The sequence below is a fragment of the Lissotriton vulgaris genome, chromosome 9 (assembly GCF_964263255.1).
Source record: "Lissotriton vulgaris chromosome 9, aLisVul1.2, whole genome shotgun sequence".
Lineage (NCBI taxonomy): Eukaryota > Metazoa > Chordata > Amphibia > Caudata > Salamandridae > Lissotriton > Lissotriton vulgaris.
Genome location: NC_141697.1, coordinates 789,988,209 through 790,009,278, shown reverse-complemented (window position 1 = coordinate 790,009,278; position 21,070 = coordinate 789,988,209). Strand labels below are relative to the sequence as shown.

General features: G+C 46.9%; 1 pseudogene; it reads left to right on the top strand.

The window, feature by feature from the left end:
* The first annotated feature begins 20,094 nt into the window (after window positions 1–20,094).
* Window positions 20,095–21,053, top strand: LOC147692270 (uncharacterized; annotated as a pseudogene).
* The last annotated feature ends 17 nt before the right edge of the window (window positions 21,054–21,070 follow it).

Genomic DNA, 21,070 nt, shown 5'->3' with positions numbered 1-21,070 from the left:
TTTGCTTTGCTTGTTGCAACTTAATTCGAATCTAAGCAAAGTATTGCGGTTTGGAAGGGGCACTATATGGAGCGACCCATAGGCGAACCTGCTGTTTGCCCATCATGGGTTTACTTTTATTTATTTATTTATTGCATTTCTAAAGTGCACTATCATCTAGCAGGCATCTTGGCGCTCGTAGCTCATTCTGACCACCTCCGCAGGAACCTACTATAACTATGCCCTAATTCTTAGGACATAACCATGTTTTTAGATTCCTTCCGAACGGCAGGAGTTCACTGATTTGTCTCAGCTCAAGAGGTAAGGTGTTCCAGAGCTTTGCAGCAGCGATCCCAAGTGATCTGCCCCCCGCTCTAACTTTTTTAAAACGGGGACTTTTATCAGTTTTGCCCCGGATGAACTCAAAGTTCGGCCAGGGGCATACCATTCAAATTTACGTTGGAGGGAAATAGGACCCCTTCCGTGCAAAGCTTTAAAGACTAGGCAAAGTGGTTTGAACTTAATTCTTTGTGTCACAGGGAGCCAGTGCAACTCCGCCAGGGCCCCAGAGGCGGAGGACTGTCTCGACCAGCCTAGTACCAACTTAGCTGCAGTTGATTGCATCCTCTGCATCCTATTCAATAAACATTTTGGAAAATGAAGGAGCAAGGCATTGCAGTAGTCAACTCGACTGAGTATGGTGCTCCGTGCTATCAAGGAGCGCTCCTGATGGGGTAGTAGAGGGAAGATCTTCCTAAGAGAATGAATAATGGCCAAACAACAGCCCACCACTTTCGTGACATGCGCCTCTAGGGTAAGGTTACAATCAAATGTCACACCCAGGTGGCGAACTATCTTAACAGGCTGGCCAAGGTTAGAAGATTCTGGGGGCCATAAATTACTGGGCAGCACAGAGGGAGTCCTGCCCATAGCATAATAAAGCACCTCTGTTTTAGCTACAATAAATTGTAGTGAATTTTCCCTCAACCACTGCGCATGTCTCGCAGGCAGCTGTGAAACCCCTCTAAAGAAGTTGACTGCTCTCCCTCGAGGGAGAGAATTAATTGCGTGTCATCTGCGTAATTAACGATCTTGATGTTATAAAGCTTGATATCCGCCATCATGGGTCTCATATAAACATTAAAAAGAATAGGGCTAATGGCTGAGCCCTGTGGCACGCCATGTGAAACATATGTATAGGCGGATTGACTAATCTGTCACAGGAATGGTGGTTTTCTCTGCTACGTCCCTTTCCCCTCTTCCCCAAAGGTATTTTGACCCAGTGTTAATTCTATAAACCTGGTTGTGGGAGCTTCAATTGATGACTTTCATTTCATTGTGCCTGTTTACATGTCTTTCTATCGTGCTGGTTGTATAATTCACAATGCAGTGATGGTATCAATGCTAATTACCGTGTGCAATGCAATCCTAGCTCAAACCTAAATGAAGTGTTTAATCAAGAAGTAATGCCCACTTTAAGAAGCAATAAAATACAGGTCAGATTCTTGTTTCCAAAGCGTCACTTTCAAGGGGAACCACACTCCAACTGAGGTTCAATTCACCCAAGCGCTGCACCTATGTTCTAAGAGACACAGTGTTGGGAAGGGATTGCCCCCTGCCTAGTGCTATGGGCATCTATCCCTACCAAGACCAACTTCAGAAAAGAGTTATTTGCTAGGTTGACGTTTGTGGCCCAGCACACATGACAATCCAGCACGTGCGCGGAGGCCTAAACCTTGTACATGGCCGTGAGGCACAGAGCCTGGCTATGACATCTGAAATGGTTCACCAAGCATAGTCTCTAATCAACATGGGACTATCATCCAGGCTCTGGGATCTATACATTACTAAACAGACTTTTTTTCCTGGTATGAGCGTTATGCCTTCCATCCTACTCGAATAAAGTTCACTTCAATGTAATGCCCAGCCTTGCACTGTTCCCATGTGTGTCGTGCATGCTCTATGTATGGTGACTAGTAGCAGAGCTCAATGTTTATTGTGAGTGTATGGTAGTGGAAACTGGCGGAACCCATCTTGGATGCCCTTGGTAAAACATAGCACAAGATAGAGGCTGTAGTACAGCCTCCCTAGACGCAGTAGTGTATTGCTCGCTGCCAGAGTAGAAGTGTTTAGCCTCAGACACTGAAGTGCTGGAGACATGGCTGCTCTATGTGCATAGGTGAGAAGGGCACTTTCTCTTTTCTGCTAAGGGAATCCTCTAAACGGGTTCTTCCCATTTGTTTTCCCCCGGAGTGCTGCTCCAAAACACGAATACTACCCAAGTGAAGAATCTTTACACTTTATCGTGCTTATGTTTTGATTGCTTCAATTTGGAAACAGCATCATCACTACCAGCTGAGGGAGCCAGAAACTGCAACAAAGGCTGTGGGACTGATTTAGAGTTTGGTGGACAAGGTACTCCATTGCAAACCCATGGCCCGCTCACCTCATTTAGAGATTGCCAGACCTTAAGTATTCTTTGGACTGAGTCCCCTCGCCTGATGGAAAAAAGATGTCAAAGGAAAGGGCATTACAATGCCGAGTTTGCTTAGACAATGTAATGTATTTTTTTATGTGAGTCACCACCAGCAAAACATGGAGTTGTGGGTCAGACAAAAAACAATAATGATCAACACCCCTTAGATTAAACTCCCAGGGTGTGGATGTCCCATGTTTTCTTTTTCAAAACCGGCCGCAGCTGCCCACAACACGTTTTGTACATTGAAAGCAACCATAATCACATCAGTTCCTTTCAATGTACCGAGATGACTGCTGCAGCAGTGGTCCTATCTAAATTTGACAGACGTACACCGTCAGGCGGGAGGAAGTATTATCCTTCACCACCCTGACAGACTGTACCCCATCTGCCAAGCCCTGAATCAGGTGTTGTGTCTGTTTTACCGAAGGAAAGGGTATTTTTGAAAGTGATATGCTTCACACTTGTTCCAGAGCATTGATAGTGGGGTCAACACCCTTCATGTGAAGAAAAAGAATATAAGAATGGGACCCAAACTGTGACACTTGTTTCCAGTTCCAGTTTCTTCCTGACCAAGGAATGGAGTGCCCTACAGAGTACTTGAAGAATTACAGAGATCCTGGGATGGTGCCCATGCAAGCCAGTCACCCAGAGATAAGGAGACATCACCAAAGGTTTGTGCGAATGTGATGCAAGAGCTATGGAGTGGGTCTGCCTGGTGCCTTGGAGTTTGCAGGGCCTGCAGAAAGAGGCAAAGAATGCTTGACTCGACATAGAGGTGACTGCCCAAGGAGGAGATGTTAGGCGTCTGGGCTGAGAGCATAAGACAGCCCAGAAGAGTAGACTGAATCAAAGGAGTGTAACCAATACCGATCTGGGGGGCATATTACCAAGGGCCTTCTCACCGCTTTAGCGGGAATTGTTCCCGCTAAAGCGGCGATAATTTTATCGCCCTATTACCTAGCTGTCGCTAACACCAGTTAGCGACAGCTAGTAGGAGATAGTGATCATCTTGGGGGCCCACTTTGCAAGTCAGCGATAATTATCGCTAATGACATGCAAAGTGGGCGTGCCAAGATGTTAGCGACTGGAAACAGTCGCTAACATCGCTATCCCCTATTACCTACTTTTGGAAATATTTGCGCTAAGCGCAAATATCTCCAAAACCTAACGCCTGCCCAGAGCAGTTCTTAGCCATGTTATCCAATGGGAGGTGGATAACATGGCTAAGAGCATTAGGTCGGTAATGCATGAATATCGCTGACTTTTCAGCGATATTCATGCATTTCGGCCGATTTTTATCGCTTTGGAGATAAACCTTGATAATAGCAAGGTTTCTAAGCGATAAAAATAGGCGAAGCATGGCGATAAAATTATAGCCGCTAACCAAGCTTAGCGATAATTATCGCTTATTCTTGGTAATATGCTCTCGGGTCTTGAAGGGGGGTCTACCCGCCTCCACATATGTTTTCTTAACAAAGCTTCATATGCCTGCACAGCAGACAGCCTGGGAGAGTGACCATGAGAGCAGCTGTGAAGCTGCAACCTGCTGGCAGGAACAGACAGGCTTGTGCTGATCCTATCGGGAGCTGACCCCATGGTGAGAGGACCTGTGTCTGCCAGTGGTGTGGGGCTCCTGGTTGTTTGGGAGCTGGGGACACCTAAGCATGTGCTGCTTTTTTAAGGATCCACTGAATTTCTCGGCCAACACCAGTAAAAGAAGGCAGAGCTGCTCAACCACATCGCCGCTGCCAACCTTGAGTAGGACCTCTCGTGCTGCTTTTTTCTGTTGGACTCGCACTCTAGATTCCCAGGGGTTCCATTATTCAGGAAAACTAACCAGATAAACGAGACATTGTTTCTCTACCACTAAAGTGAATGGGCATTTTCTTCTTCCCTCATTGACGCCCATTTCAGTAGAAAGAAATTGATTGAGTTGACCTAGGAGTAATGGAAGCCTGAAGGCTGCTCACACATGCCATAGTGAACTCACAACAATGCCATAATCTCGTCATTCTCATAGTGTTTGTGATTGCGATCACATATTAGAAACCTATGCCTGATTCGCCTTACTTTGTATAGTAATGTGTATAATAAAAACACTTCTCTGTTTGTATAAAGAAAAGCACTTTAATGGACAGTAGTTATCGCCTTTATTCCATCATATAACTGTTTGAGTTTTAAGTCTTCACGAGAAGGCTTGGACCGCTCACTCTCACTCCACCCAAAGTAAACTGCTGAAAGGGTGTACTTGGTGCCCACTCTCCAGTGCCCAAGAAGGTCTGACCCCGGGACCTCAGTGGTAAAAGAACCCAATCACCACGGTTGAGACCCAAAAACCCTACTTGCCCTGACACTAAAATGGGTTCTGACACTCAGAGTGTACATACTTCCCAGTTACCAGGATGACACCCATCATCCACTGGCAGTGACATCCAGTCAATGTTCCTCGTGTACCTTGATTGCACACATAGCAAGTTTTTAATGCAGCAAAGTATATTTTCTTGTCTTCATCAAAGGGGTTCGCCTCAGATCCCATACCTAGCAGGCAGAGGTCCATTTAAGGTTCGTGATTTTCTTCATGGATTTGTACCTAAAGTTCATTCTAAAAGCCACATAACTGTTGAAATTCCTGTCCTTCAGGGACTGGTCTACAAACGTAATGCATTCCAAGAGGTACACCATGCAAAATGTTCAGTAATGATTTTCCCTTTTTTGGTGTACAAAAGGAAAGACAGTGTTAGGATTCAACATTTTAAAAGATGTAGGGCCATATTATCAAGCAAGGGCGATACATTATCGCCGCTTTTATCGGCAGGAAACTGCCACTAAAGCGGTGATAATGGGCTTGATAATATGCCCTTGTGAATTCCCATAGAAGCCCAGGTTATCACCAGAACCTGGGCTTCTATGGGAATTCACAAGGGCATGTTATCAAGCCCATTATCGCCGCTTTAGCGGCAGTTTCCTGCCAATAAAAGCGGCAATAGTGTATCGCCCTTGCTTGATAATATGGCCCCAAATCATTTTGTGCACATTGCCGTATGACCTATGAAGAATTATTACTAAAGCATGACCAGTTGTACCATACATATAAGAAGGTGTGGAGGTTATCATGGGTCTTTCGGATCTTCTCTATCTGTAGCACAAAATGGATTGCACTGGTACTAGCGGGCAGAGCAGCACTCTAACAGCACCCAAAGACACCAGGACCTTCAGAGCCATGTTTGACTATTCTTAACCTTTGGTGGATGATGTTCGTCTCTTCAGTGGTCAAATGTACCAAGGTTTAAGAAATGGCCCCCATGTGTGCATCTGATTGTGTTAGGCCCTTATGAAGCTCGGTATTAAGGTATTACAATACTTTTTTCAGTAGTTCCATACAAGAGCAGTAGCCAGTTTAAGTGTGGCCACAGATTCTAGCATTGCTCTTCCTGTACGTTCTCACATACTAAAGAGATTCCAAGATTGGTTGTAGGATATGGTGACTGTCCCAATCTACCTTTAAGGTAAACTAATCCAACACTTACCAGAAACACCAACCAAGCATTGTAATAGGTGAAGAACACATAGTGTATCATTCGTTTGGGTCGTATGTCTGGGGAAAATCATCAACCACGATTAATGATGATCTAAAGAGGACAATGAGTGGGGATGACCTTAAGAGGATTTTAAGTAGAGATGATCTTAGGAGGACCATGAGTGGAGGTGGTCTTAAGAACACTATGAGTCAAGATGATATTAAGAGGTTATCCCCCACATGCATCATTGTAGGAATTTGCAATTCCTAAATTGCGAAAATTAAGGAATAGCAATTTAGGAATCGCAAATTCCTATGCATTAAAAATTTGCAAAAGTTTTTGCGATTTCTTAATTTTCCTTATTTGCGATTCCTTAATTGCGAATCGCAAATAAGGAATCGCTTTACATTGATTCCTATGGGCCTAGAGGCCCATAGGAAACAATGGGAAGGCATTCTCATTTTGCAAATTCGCAATTAAGGAATCGCAAAATGAGATTGCAATTTCAAGGGTGATGGGGGGGTCCAAGGGACCCCCCCTGCACCCCTGGAATGTCACGTGAGTACATTTTACTCACACACATGTCCCAAGGGCATGTGTGTGTGTAAAATGTAAGTTTCAAAAATGCATTTTTTTGCATTTTTGAAACTTTTCACAAATTACCATGAAGGTATTCGCAAATTTAAAAAAATCATGCATAGCATTTAAGAAATCGCAAAATTTGTGATTTCTTAAATGCTATCGCAATTTGAGAAATCGCAAAAAATTGCGATTTCTTAAATTGCGAAAAATGAAAAAAAATGATGCATCCAAAAAAAGGTTTTTGCATTCGCAAACGGCTGATTTTTGCGATTCGCGCCGTTTGCGAATGCAAAAACGCTTGATGCATGTGGGCATATGTTTCTAATGTAGCCCTCATTTTTATCAAAAAATATATTTAGATAACTGTTATAATTAAATTGTATTACTCTTGAGAGCCCGGTTGTGTAATGGGAGTCTAGTTTCTGAGGCAATACAGATTGAAAGCGGCACACAGCAGGGATGCCCGCTGTCTCCACTCCTTTTCGCTCTGGCAATGGAGCCTTTGGCGGTGAGAATACGGGGGGATATGGCGCCATGGGGCATAGAAGTAGATGCTAGACTACACGTGGTCTCCTTATATGCGGACAACGCTCTCTTGTATATCAAACAGCCAGACGAAGCAATCCCGAGATTACTCAGGGTACTGGGGGCTTTTGGTGCAATCTCAGGTCTTAGAGTTAATCAACAGAAAACAATACTTTTCAAACTGGGAGCCCTTGCACGTGGTAATCCACAGGACCTCCTGGGGTAACACTGGGCTGGACGTTTGATCATTTTAGATATCTGGGTATTCAGATAGCGCACCAGCCAGAGGCTCAGTTTGCCCTCAATATAGGCAAAGCACTTGCAGGACTAAAAGTGTCCATACAATTCTGGAAGAAACTTCCCCTCTCGATTATGCGAAGAGTGGGTCTACGGAAAATGTTGGTGTTGCCCCGCTGCTTATACGTCCTACAGAATTCCTTCTGTAAAATTCAAAAACACACGTTTGATACATTAAGTAGCCTCTGGATATCCTTGGTGTGGGCAAGACGCCGCAGTAGAGCCAATCTAGAAATACTTCAACAAGACATGAATGCGGAAGGCATTGGGGTACCGGGCCTTAGGCTATATTACCTAGCAGGTTTGCTACAATATGCAACACAATGGGGCATGGAAGGCCGCAAGGTAGACAAAGAGTCATTAGGGGACTGAAATCAAGGTAAACAACTACATAGGTACCTCATGATGGGATCGAGGGTTCCAAAAGACTGCCCCCATATACTTCAGCAGGTGACGGAGAAGCTAGTTCTACACAGGGCACTGTATGCAAACGTGCTGCCGCTTCGGTGGTTACAGGGGTTTCAAAATATCCAGGCGACAATGGACATCTCTAGGTGGTACGAGGGAGGATGCGAAAGGGCTGGGTATTTGTATCAGAATGGAGACTTTCTCACACTTGAGGAGGCGCAAAACTGGTTCCACGTACCGGCAGGTCACTTCCTGCAGTAGGCAAAGGTTTCGAGCACGGTCAGGGAGATATGGACCACTTTCCGGAAGGGCCGGAGGAGTCGCATTCACTATTGACACTCCTGGATCCGGCTCCTGCAGAGGTCTGCTCTTGTGCATATATACAGTGATGAAAGAAGACAGCATGGCTGACCTATCGGCCATTGGGGGGAAATGGGGGGACGATTTACTTGCTCCACTAACAGACGGGGAATGGAAGAGAACATTAGCGCAGGTGGCTGAAGCGACAAGTAATGCTAGGTTTAAGCTAATCCAATTCTATAACTTGCATCGTACATACGTAACACCACAGCACCAAGCGCGATTCACACCGGGAGCCACATCGTCCTGCCCACGATGTGGCACCGACCCTGCCACTTTTTTACACATGACCTGGACCTGCAAACATTTGCAATCATACTGGATCCAGGTGGGACAGACCCTCCCCAGGGTAACAGCAGTGCATATAGACGTCTCTATAAACCAGTGCTTACTGGGTATCCTCCCAACTCAAAAAGGGGACACGGAAAAGACACAAGTTCTTGATGATGGGCCTGGTCCTGGCAAAAAGAAGGATCGCGATTCACTGGATTCTTTCCACATCACCCTTGTTGCACAAATGGAAAGCAGGTGTGCGTGATTGGGGTGTGATGGAAGAATGCAGACTTAGGGTAGCACGTATGGACGAAAATGCTGAGAGCAACCTCATGTATTGGGAACAAATGTGAACGAAAGCAACAGTAACAGCAACCCAGGATAACAAGGACAGTTGATTACGATTAAGGTAAACGGAAAGGGCGTTGCAAGTATTTTGTGATCTGATATGACTTAAAGAACACAGCACATCAATGTATAGTACAAAATGTAAGGATGTACATGATAAAGTTATATGTGCAACACTATCAATAAAAACAGTTTACAAACGAAAATTTTATTATTCTGTAGGATTACTAACAAATCCATCAAGTTCAAGAAAAAAGAACTGATGCCCTACATATTTTGTGTTTGTCATAAATAACTAACCCATCCCTCGTTTTTAGGAAAAATCACTCAAACACAAACATTATATGGGGATTTGTGAGACTTGCTAAGAAATATAGGGCCAGATGTACATCCATTAACTTTTGGGAGTTGCAAATTGTGTCGAATTGCGACTCACAATTTCCGACCCGCCAAAGTGAATGTACAACAGTGTCTCAGACACTGCTTGCAATTCTCAATGGGGTCGCAAATGGCATGCTTCATCAATATTCATGAGGCATGCGCAATTTGCGACCCCATTGGGAATGGCTAGCGCACCCAGGGATGGTGGCCTGCTGGGGTAAGCAGACCACCATGTCTGTGACTGCTTTTTGAATAAAGCAGTTTTTTTTAAATGCAGCCAATTTTCCTTAAAGCAAAACAGGCTGCATTTAGAAAAGAAAAATGTAACTTTTCAGTTTCATTTTTTAAGGGCAAGCAGTGGTCCCTGGGACCACTGCCTCCTCTTAAAAAATATTTTCGCACACACTTACAAAGGGGAAGGGGTCCCCTGGGCACCCCTTCTTGTTTGCGAGTGGTTTACCACCTGCTTGAAGTAGATGGTAAACTGCAAGTGTTTTGCGACGGCAAATGGGGTCGCAAAACAATTGAACATGAGACTCGCTATTAGGAAGGGACACCGAGAGTCGCAAACGCTATTTTGTGAGTAAGTGACTCCCCAAATGGCGTTTGTAAATGGCTGGACCCTTTTTTGCTGGCCTAAATGTGCCAATCTCCTGTTTGCAACCGCAAAAAAGGGTCGTACATGTGGCCCTTAGTTACAATTTGAACTGGGAGCAATTTATTCTTGAACATATAAGTGAAAACAGTTTTAAGCTTTGAACAATCAAACATCATGTCATTGTCCATAGCAGGAGGTTCAAATTAATCCACAGCTCTAGTGAATTTTCAATTTTTTAAGTGAATTAGGTTTAAAGACAAATGCACACATTGATGGGCACATGCATCAAAGGAAATTGCATTTGCAAATGGTGCGAATCGCAAAATTCGGCCGTTTGCGAATGCAATTCCCATTTTTGGGATGCATTAAAATTTTTGTAATTTTCGCAATTTAAGAAATCGCAAGATTGCGATTTCCTAAATTGCGATTGCATTTAAGGAATCTCAAATTGAGATTCCTTAAATGCAATGCATCAAACTCAAAAAATTTGCGAATTCGCAAATAAGGGGAGCAAATTACCATGAAGTTGACCTTCACTGTAATTTGCGAAAACTTTGAAAAATGCACTAAAGTGCATTTTTCAAAGTTCCATTTTACACACACACACATGCCCTTGGGGCATGTGAGTTTGCAAAATTTACTTCTAAGCAGATTTCAGGGGTGCAACAGGGTGTCCTTTGGACACCCCTGCACCCTTGAAATTGCATTCTTAATTTGCAAATTTCTAATGGTGAATTGCAAATTAAGAATGTGTTTCCATTCATTCCTATGGGCCTCTAGGCCCATAGGAATGGATAGGGAGGTATTCCTTAATTGCGATTCTCAATTAGAGGAATTTTAAGAAATCGCTATTTTTATAGCGATTTCTTGATGCATTGCAGTTTGCAGTTCCTTAATTGCAATTCCTTATTTTTCTCAATTAAGGAATCGCAAAATGCAATATTGATGCATGTGCCCCTAAGAGCCTTATTTAGATCTTGGCGTATGGATTACTCCTGCACAACAGTGACAAATATCCTGTCAGCCTAAATATAAATCCCATTTATGCCTATGGGATTTATATTTCGGCGGACGGGGTATCATCATTGTGATGGAGTAACCTGTTCGCTAAGATCTAAATCTTAGAGATTTTCAAGATTTGTTCTAATTTGGCCATTGCCTGTGAAGGCTGAGCCATGGTCAAATAAAAAAAATACCAAGTATTCAAACAGGGCTCTATTAGGTTTTTTTATGTAAAAAAAGAATTACTGAACCTGACTACCTATCATGCGCTGGAGCTGCAATGCAACAGAGCGCCACCAGAAATCCATTTTGTGGGATGAAGCAACATAGTTGCTATTGTGGTTTACTATTGACGTCCCAGGAAGTAAGATACTATTTCATTTGGCTTGATTAACCAAGTAACTTTACCTGGTAGAATGTTTCATTGATTTTGGAACGGGCTAATGGGGTTTATAAACTCTTAAACATATCTATTGCTGCTTAATTATTTTGTTTGTCGTTTAGTAAGACCGTAGTTATGCATTTGACTTGAACAGTATTAAATTTTATATGTATTAAGTTGCACCATGAGTTATATAGGCCATGCCTAATAGATCTATGTTCCTTACCACATCTCTTTTAGATCCCATTCTCACCTTTTTCATCCCACTTAAAGAATTTTGGGTCAGATTTATATGTTGGCAGGAGGTCCATTTCTCTGCCAGGCTGAGCCAGTAAATTTCTCCATCCCCCTGGTGGAGATGTTGCCTGCCAGATTTAGAAATGACCGTGGCTCCTGTCAATGCTTTTTGCATTTTGATGCACGGCTCCGGAAAGATGACAGAGCCTTGCACCAAACTGTATTTTTTTTCTTTTAAAAAATAAGATCCTAAGATCAAAAATTAAAAGGATAATGCCTCCTTCGCGGTGGAAGTCATCTCCCATGGTGGGGTGGGCATTTATTGTTTTATATTATCACTTACTGCTAGGGTTTGCTTCGCAGTAATGGATGGTAAAAAAATGATTATATATCTGCCCATCCTAATTGGGCAGATGGACATATACCTAATTCTCTGTGGGCCTTTACTCTGTTGAGCCATCGGAGAAGTGTGGCGATGGCGGTGACGTTGTCGTCACCGCTGTAGCCAGACCTATGGTCTGCCCGCATTTTCATTGAGCAGACACACCACTGTGTTAGGGAGGAGGGAACTCTGTCCTCATTGAAAAAGAGTCCGCTCTCTACCAACATATAAATTGGGCCCTTTGCCAGTTGATGTGAAGAGTTGAGAGCGTATCATTAGTCATTTTCCTCCGGTTAAGAGGAGTTGGGAGCATATAGATTGTCAATATCCGCCTTATGTTCCATGTCTCATTCTTTTTTTTTTTTGAAAACCTTTATTTTGTAAAAAGAAAGTACAGTTACAGACCTACAACCACGGAGGCTGGTCAGTTGCACGCAACACCAGTAGCACAATAATACACAGCTCATCAGCCGACAACCCAAGGGCCCGGCAGCGAAAAGTCGCAATATAGTGGAAAGCATGTGGCGACAAGAGGATAAGTGAAAGGTTTTACATTTTATACTTTTATAAATAAAGAACAAAAACTGAACACAAAAAAGAATCGAGGCGGGACCGTGCAATGCAATGACTGTCTCATACGGCAAGGGGAGACAAATGATTAATAAGCAATGCTATGAAAGAGGAGAGATCCTGGAGAGGGGGGGCGGGGCCGAGAGCAAAACGATACCTCACATACAGCGGGAAGCTAAAAATCTGAAACGCACAGTCAAGGGGAGTGAGGAATATCAGGAGCTTCAATGAAGGGGAGAGTGCAGATCTCTCCACGGTACGAATTCCATTGACCCCAGATCCTTCCCCATTTCTTGGGCCTACCACGGGAGACATACACAATTTTTTCTCTAAACATGGACCAGTCCATGTTCTCTTTCCAAGTTGAGACTGATGGTGCCCTCTGAGATCCCCACAATTGAGCTATGTCTCGTTTCGCAATCATGTTGCCCAGTGTGACCCATTGAGTCTGAGCAGCTGTGCAGTCATTCGGCTCCCAAATATTCAACAGGCAGCGTCTGGCCTCAGGCAATAACTCAACACCCGTCACTTCACCCATCACCGCATGCACTCGATTCCAGAAAACCACTACTTCCGGACATTCCCATATAATGTGAAGGAAGGTAGCAAGCATACCACAACCACGCCTACATAGCCCATCCACAGAATAACCCATATGTATCAAACGTAGACCCGTGACATAAACACGGTGCAGAATCTTCAGTTGCACCAGTCTGAGACGTGCCGGAATCGCGACCTCTTTAGGGGAGGATATCGCAGCCTGCCAGTCTTCATCATCCAATTCCAGTCCATCGCCAGTCCAGGCACCCCGAAGTTGTACAAGAAGGTCCGAGCGGTCGTTAATAAGTTTTTTATAAATAAGAGAGATAGTGCTGTCAGGGACGTACCCGTCTAGCACTCTATCTTCCAGGGGGGAAGACTCCGGGATCGTAGTTCCAGCTGGGAAAACCGATTCGAGTGCGTGTCGGACTTGGAGATATCGGAAATATTCTCTGTCACTCAATTTATACTCCTGCTTGAGTTCATCAAAGGTCTTAACTCTGTCCATGGCCCAAAGGTCGCCTACTTTACTGACACCAATAAGGTCCCATCTATCAAATCCCTTCGATGTCCATAGACCACCCAATTTCTCCGCATCATATAAGGGGGTCGCTCTAGTCAGCTTGTCCGTCCATCCCGTAGCTGTGGTTGCACTACCCCATATTCGCACCGCCACCCCAATGGGGCCCGTCAGGTTCTTCCTGGCGGCTCTAGAGTAGAGCGCTCTATTATAGTCGCCCGTGGGCAGCTGCCACCTATCCATCTCGAATGCGGGATTCGGAACAGGACCGTACATGGCATGGTTAACAGCACTCAGTTGGGATGCCCAGTAGTAGCGTTTAATATCAGGCAACGCAATACCACCATCATACCAGGGCAAAGTCAATTTTGCCAATGCAATGCGCGGTCGCCCGCCCCACACCAGCTTCCTCTGTAGGCCCTCAATTTCGCGGAAATAGCTAGCCGGCACCAAATCAAGTGTATTTTGGATGGCATACAAAAATCGGGGGAGAGACATCATCTTGAACAGGGCAGCTCTTCCCAAGGGGGACAGAGGCAAGCCGCACCACGCCGCAACATCCGACCTAAGCCGGGAAAGCGGAGGTAACAAATTCCGCTCATAGCGGACTTTGGGGTCCAATGAAATGTAGATCCCCAAGTACTTAAAGCCGACTCTAGAAACGGGTATCGGGAAAAACGCGGGGTACCGAGGGTAAATCTCCCGTGAGTGGGTAGATACAAGACTTGGCCCAATTACTAACTAAACCAGAGTTCTTCCCAAAGGAACTCAAGCGTTGAATCGGACACCCAGTGATTTACGGGGAGAGGTAAGGTACAACAATATGTCATCGGCGTATAGCGATATACGATCCTCGAAGTCAGGGGACCAACGAATGCCCTTAAGTGAAGGTTCCCATCGGAGCCATGCGGCCAGGGGCTCAAGGGCAAGCGCAAAAAGGAGTGGCGACAAAGGGCATCCCTGTCTCGTGCCGCGTCCGAGAGCAAAGGGTTCCGAGGCCCTGCCGTTGACAACAACCTGAGCCAGTGGTTGCTCATACAGAAGCCTGATCCACCCGATAAACTTAGGGCCAAAACCAAACTTGGCAAGGGCTGCCCACAGATATGGCCACTCCACCGTATCGAAGGCCATCGAGGCATCAAGTGAAACCAAGATGGCCGGCTCCTTAAGAGACCCCGCCCTTGCTAAGACGCCATGAAGACGGTGAAGATTGAGCGCGGTGTTGCGATGGGGGATGAAGCCGGATTGGTCCGGGTGGATCAAGTCACTGATCACCGTAATCAGCCGGTTTGCCAAGAGCTTCACCAGAATTTTGGGTTCCACATTCAAAAGCGAAATCGGACGATACGATGAACAGTGTTCACGGGGCTTGCCATCTTTATGAATGACCACAATGGACGCCAGTCTCTGATCCCGGGGAAGAGACCCGAGATCACGCGATGCCGAGAACATCCGACGAAGATGTGGCGCCATTTTGTCAGGGCACAGCTTGTACAGTTCAACTGGTATACCATTCCGACCTGAGGCCTTCCCAGAACGAAGTGAGCGGATAGCGAGCGCTACTTCATCGGTGGAAAATTCCGCCTCCATAAGCTCCTTGTCCGATTCCGACAGGCTAGGCAGCGCGATATCCCGCAGCAACAAGTGCGAGTCCTCCTCCGGCCTATCCGAGACCGGCGCATACACCGTCTGAAAATGCTGGGCAAAGACCTCAACTATCTCAACCGGGTCCACCACTCGCGTACCATCCACTTTTTCAGCAACAGGCACCACCCGATTCAGTCTATCCCTTTTGTCCAGCCAAGCAATCAACTTTCCCGCTTTATCACCAACATCATACAAACGCCCCTGCTGCTCACGATTCATTGCCTTGGCCGCGTCAGTCACCAGAGCCCTGTATTCAGACTGTTTAAGGGCCAAAGAGTGTAGTCCCTCAGGTGTGACCCCAGACTCAATCTGTTCCTCCAACTCAGTGATTTCATTCTCCAGGCCCACCACTTCCGCATTCTTGCGCTTCCTCTCGCTAGCAATCAAGGATAGGGTTTGACCACGGATCACAGTTTTATAAGCCTCCCACAAGGAGACAGGGGAGGACACCGAACCCTCATTCTCAGCAAAGTAGTAATCCATACACTTAACCACCTCCGTTCTAATCTTGGAATTACGAAGGTGCCAGGGGTGGATCGGGGCGATCCGGCCCCGTCCCCCAATTGTACATCAATAGTAAGCCAGAGTGGAGAGTGGTCTGAAATCCCCCTAGCCAAATGCCTGATTTCCCTTACAGAGACCATCTGCACCGCTGGTACGAGGATATAATCAAGTCTCGAGAGACTCCCATGAGCTCCCGAGTAGAAAGTATACTGGAGCTGCCCAGGGTGCAGTTGCATCCAACATTCAACTAGACCCAACGTGTCCAAGAAACTCCCCAGCCATAGCTGTGACGCGGGCAGGAGTCTGGGGGGGCTACGGTCTTCATCTCCACTAACTACTGAATTAAAATCACCACCCACAACCAACATGCCATCAGGAAACCCCAGGATCACCCTGCCCAAATCAGTAAATGTGGTGGACTGAAGGCCGGGTGGAACATACACAGACAAAAGGGAGATCGTCTTCCCCTCCCACCGACCCGTAATAGCCGCATCACAGCCTCTATCGTCCAGCACTGTGTCGTCTATCTCCAGGGGGAGGGAGTTCCTGACCAGGACACCCGCCCCTCTCGACCCAGTGGTAAATCCGGAATGGGCCACCAAACGGTAGCCCCGTCTATTCAGTGCATGGCACGTATTTCCTACTAAATGTGTCTCCTGGAGTAAAACTATATCTGGGGAGCATCGCTTCAAGTATTGCAAAACTATCCCCCGTTTTATCCTATCACCAAGACCGTTAACGTTCCAGCTCAGCACCCTCAGCCCCCTACCCCCATCCCAGTAATGAACACTCCGCCTCCCCCGCCACGAAACAGGCACATAGGATAAAATCTGAAAAAAAGCGTAGCCTCGATACAAACAAAAAGGGAAAGACCCCCCCACCACCCCCAATGGAACCCTCAAAACACACACCCCCACCCTGCACCCCTACGGTAGACCAGAAAGCCACCCCAACTTGCAGTGTGCCTGTCGCCCCATTAAACTAACCTACAGGAAGAGAGAAAAAAGTCCCCAGAGGAGGAAGAGTCCCGATTCCCCCCACCCCCGGGTATCCACACTGTATAAACATAATAGTCACAGAGCCACTGCCATAAGTCCATAAAATTGGCTCGCTGGCGCAGACTCACTACTCCTGTTCTTCCAAGCCGCCTTCGGCGCCTCTCGAACTCTCTGGGCTGGTACGGTGTGCCAACAAAGTGTCCAACCAGTCACTGGCCACCTCGGGGCGGTCAAAAAAGAGCGCACGTTCTTCATATTCAATCCTCAGGCGGGCCGGAAAAAGCATGGCGTACTTCAGTCCCATGTCCCTGAGTCTCCTCTTCACCCCCGTAAAACGCATACATTGTTTCTGTACCACCTGTGTGAAGTCCGGATAAAAACTGACCGACGCATTCTCAAATTTAGTGGGACCATTGGTACGTGAAGCTTGCAGGATAGCGTCCCTGTCCCGGAAATTAAAAATCCTGGCAATTATAGGCCTCGGGCGGCCCCCAGCTTGGGCTTTCCACCGGGGACTCTATGAGCACGCTCCACCGTGAAAAAGTTACTGAGGCCCTTTGGTGCCAGGTGTTTTAGAACAAGGTCTTCCACCAAAAGGTCTGTAGACATGTCCGCGGAGTTCTCCGGAACACCTACGATGCGGACGTTGTTGCGCCTGGCCCGGCTCTCGAAATCATCCAGCCGGCGGGCAAACAAGTCATTGGAAGTCCGGAGATTGCGAACTTCGGCCTGGAGATCCGAGACATCTGTGGTCAGGCTCGCGGTCTTGATGTTCAGGGACTTGACCCGCTCTTTGTTTTTCCCCAAGTCCGTCCTGATCAGATTGACTTCGATCGCCACCGTGTCTATCTTAGCTGCAAGGGTTTCATACTGCTGACCCATAGTTGTTCTAACACTTGCGATGGCGCCCATAACATCCTTCAAAGTCGGCTCTTCAATTGTAGGATGACCATCGCCAGTCTCCTCAAGGACCTTGCTCGCTCCGCCTGGGGATCCTTTAGGGCGAGTAAAGCGATCTATGGTCTGGGATTGGGTAACCCCACCTCGGTATGAGCCCCTGGTGGCCCGCTTCTCGGCGTCCGCCTTGCCCGCCATGATGAGTGACGAGCTCTGACGGAACCGTTGGGATCTGGTCAGAATGATTCCCTTCGTGGCAAGCCTGTAGAGGCGTGAGGGTGATGATCACGAGCAAGCGTAGGACTGGCAGCAGAATCAGGTCAACCGTGCAGATCGGCAGCAAATCGCCGTCAACAATGACCAAGAGCGAAACCGAAAGTACCACAGGGGCAGTAGACGTGTCACACCAGCCGTTGTTGTTCAATTGCCACCTGGGTACCTCGGGGACTCAAGCCCGTGGATGGTCTACGATATAGGCCGCAAATTTCAAAGCGCAGTAAGTCTGGTTCTCGGCGGCCAAATCGATTTTTGAAAAGAGTTGTTGTATCAGCAGGGCATCAGCAAATGGTACCCGTCGTCCAAATCAGGATGCTTTGCAGGATAGATGCGGGAGGCGGAAAGGGTCTCGGGAGCCCTGTGCTCACGCGTCCATCTTGGAAACGCGCTAAGCTCCTCTCCCCCATGTCTCATTCTTATTCCATTTCCTTCCAGCTCTCGATTATTTCACCAAACGTATCATAAAGATCAGTATGATAACAAAGTTGAAAGAATATTGAACTTCATGCTGCATATGTAAAAAATTAAGTATCTGACTCGGAGTTGGGATCCTATATTATGTTCTCCTAATCCCTCTGCTTACAAAAGGCGTATACCCTTTGTTAATAAGGTCTAGGACTTTGGCAGCCATGTCAGTGGTTGATAGCAACCTTAAATGCTCAGAATGATACTCCTTAATTCACAACAAATCTTCTGATTCCTCTGTTAAGGTTTGCTGCATGGCTAAAGATCAGAGGACCTGTCTGACCCAGCCACCTGTGTCTAGAACTCCCACTGAACCCAATCCAACCCACAGCGAAGACCAGTCAAAGATGTAAGTCAGGGCATGGGAGTAGGAACACAAAGTGAAACTTGGTCCACAAAACTGTTATCAACCTCTGAGTGAGAGGCAGTAAACTCAGATTACTCAACCCAGCTACCAAATGGCAAATCTGTGGGATCGGAACCCAAGTAATTAGGTATCCAATGGTGAAAGCTAGCATAGTGTTCATTCATTTTCATTACCAACTCCTAGGTGTATCACAACACCAGTTATGTTAACATCCTAAGCATGAGTAAAAAGTATTATTAGAACTTGTGATCACAGGGACCAGGCAAGTGTTCTTGGATACAATCTTGTGGATCTAGTTCTCACATTGAGTTTTCTTGACAAATGTCTGCCCATGAAAAAGACTGGTGGGTTCAAAGGCTGCAATCTTTACAAGCAGCAGCTAGTAAAATATGTAGTTAATACAGTGCAAACTAGAGAACCACAATGAAACTGTTCGGGAAAATGTGTAAACTCAGAATTAATTTCAGGTGCGGTTTCAGGTGACAAAAATTATTATCTTTGCCCATAAAGATCTACCCCCAGATGCATCAAGCACCCATTCTGCGAATTGCAATTAGCGAAAAATACCGAATCGCTAATTGGAATTCGCGGAATGGGATGCATCAAAAAATGCGCCTAAAAAATGCGATTCGCAATCGGCCGCTATCGCCGAATGTGAATTTTGCAAAATCGAAAGAAAAAAAACGCAGAATCTCCAATTTTCCCAGCCCGAAATTGCAATTTCGCAATTAACGAAATCGCAAATAGCGATCTCGCAAATTGATCGCGAAAACGGGAACTCACATTTTGAGCACAATGATGAAATCACAACCAGGAAGTAGCCAGTTCCCTTACTCATTTGGAACACAGAGCTGGAGAGAGGAGGAGGCACAGCACTGAGCTCTAGGAGACACACCCTGCAGCCCCACAACAGAACATACATTCAATCACAATGTCCCAGGATGCAGCAGGATCCAGTGAAACTGGCAGGAAAAGAAAAACAGCTGAAGTTCCTGATTGAGGGAGTCAGCAGGGACCATGACAAGCTTTTTGAGAAGCTATCCAGGAAGGTGCCCGAGGCTGACAAAAGGCGCATTTGGCTGCGCATCAGGGCGAAGGTAAACACCGTAGGAGTGACCCAGCTCTCAATCGATGACCTTAAGAAGAGGTGGTATGACCTCAGAGGCCGTGCCAAGGAGCGCATAGCAGAGAGGCTGGAGGAGCGACTGGCCACGGGAGGAGGAGACCCCACAGTTGCTGCCAACACACCACTCGAGGACTTGGTTGAGGACACCATCAACCCTGCAGCCTGCATGGGGGTCACTCAGCTGGACACCTCCCGACCCACATCACAATCACAAGGTAAGAGCCATGCAACTGCGACCCCGTCCCCTAACAATGCCCATGCCCCCAGAGCTAGCCATTTGATAACCCCAGTAATCCCGTCCCTGCACATCAGAAACGCCCTATTGTATTGTGGGACCTGTAGTGTGACAATAGTTCCCTGATAGCCAGACATAGCCTGAACTGTCAAGTGAAACATCTCCCTAAAGCCAGTCAGGAAATGCAAGCCTGCATGCATGTTGCAACATCCCATGTGCAAGATTCATATCATTAATCATGCACCCATTGACATCACAGGTGCTGCAGATGCTGAGACCACAGACAGCGAGGCACTCCATATCGAGGAGACTCCAGAGGAGACAGAGGGAGAGAGTCATCCAGCCCCACAACCTGGACCGTCACATACACCTGCACCTGCACCAGAACCACCACCTTCCCAAACAGACAGGGCCACCCCTGCAGCCACAGGAGGAGTGCAACCACCCCATGCATCACGCATGGCAGTGGAACAGGCCCCACCCCCACCCAGGAGGCAGACACGCCGCACAGCCACTGTGCGGTCGCAGGCAAGCGGCCGGTTGAGGCAGCAGCGCAACGTGGCCACACGAGCAGACAGAGAGCAACAGGACCAAGATCCTGGCCTATGAATCGAACGCCGGATGCTAGCTGTGCACCGTAAGCAGGCACAGCACATGGCAGCCATGCAGCTACAGCTGTACAAGCCTGCCCGCAATGTGAATCAGCTTACCGAAAGTGTGCAGGAGTTAACGGCTTCAGTGAAGGAGAACAGTCAACTGATGGTGGCGCAGCAGGACATCACCCGCCGACACCACCGCCAGCTGCTGACCCGCCTATCAGCATATACCCGGTCCACCACCTGATAGGGAATGCAGCACCCCAACTGTTGCGTCGGTCACTGGCAATGCAAATCCAAATGGTGCAATGCTGCCAGGATGTAGAAAGGGCCCTGGAGCAGGTCACCACCGCAGTTCAAAACCAACAGGTGTGTGGCCATGGCCATGCAAGGGGGGGTGATGATGCCAGTGAGGACACATCGAGCCTGAGCAGCCTGTCTGTGCCTGTGCTACCAGAACGGCGCCCCAGTACCAGGCCCAGTAAAGCATCACGGCCGGACACTGCCGACGTGGATTTGGAGAGGCGACAAGATGCATCCGCAGGAGGCGCCAGTGAATGACTGGACATTAGCAGCAG